The 572-nt window shown below is 20.1% G+C and overlaps 1 protein-coding gene across 1 annotated transcript in view; it reads left to right on the top strand.

The window, feature by feature from the left end:
- The first annotated feature begins 242 nt into the window (after positions 1-242).
- LOC102673309 (glutamyl aminopeptidase) overlaps positions 243-572 on the top strand; it is a 19,689-nt gene continuing 19,359 nt past the window's right edge. The window contains exon 1 of the mRNA XM_031510077.1: positions 243-458. The gene's annotated coding sequence lies outside the window, so the exon portion shown is untranslated. The remainder of the gene's footprint in view (positions 459-572) is intronic.

Here is a 572-nt window from a genome sequence, read left to right as displayed (position 1 = left end):
TTATCATTCCACTTGAAATGATAAATTTCGATACGAGAAACAAAATCTAATCTTTAAGATAAGGAAAGAAATGAAATTGTATAAAAGAAAAGAATATAATTTGATCAATATCGAAAAATGTCTTTATTCAAAAATATTTATTATTTATTGTTTTAGTTGTTTAATCTAAATTGGCATTTGGCATTTTTTTAAATGTAAATCATTATTTAATTTTGTGTATCAATTTTCTTTTTTATTGATAAAAAAATAGAGACAGAGAAAACTAATTCTAGTGAATTTATTCAGTGTTATCAATTCTGTTTTTGTTGTACAGATATTGAATCGTGTTTGGCATTTCCTTTAATATATGTGTTGCAATTTGATCCGTTTTTCCATTTTTAAATAATTACGTTTACTATATATATTTTAATATTTCTTGAACTGTTAATATTCGAAAGTGTGATCATATTTTGATAAATCTTTAAATAATAATAGATTTGTAATAAAAGAGATGATAAAAATAATGGTAGTAAAAAGATTAAAATTAAATAAATATCCACTGAATTATTTTATAATGTTTAATTTATATTCAG

Source organism: Apis dorsata, unplaced genomic scaffold, assembly GCF_000469605.1.
Source record: "Apis dorsata unplaced genomic scaffold, Apis dorsata 1.3 scaffold_20, whole genome shotgun sequence".
In the NCBI taxonomy this organism is placed as follows: Eukaryota; Metazoa; Arthropoda; class Insecta; order Hymenoptera; family Apidae; genus Apis; species Apis dorsata.
This window is presented reverse-complemented; position numbering and strand designations above follow the sequence as displayed.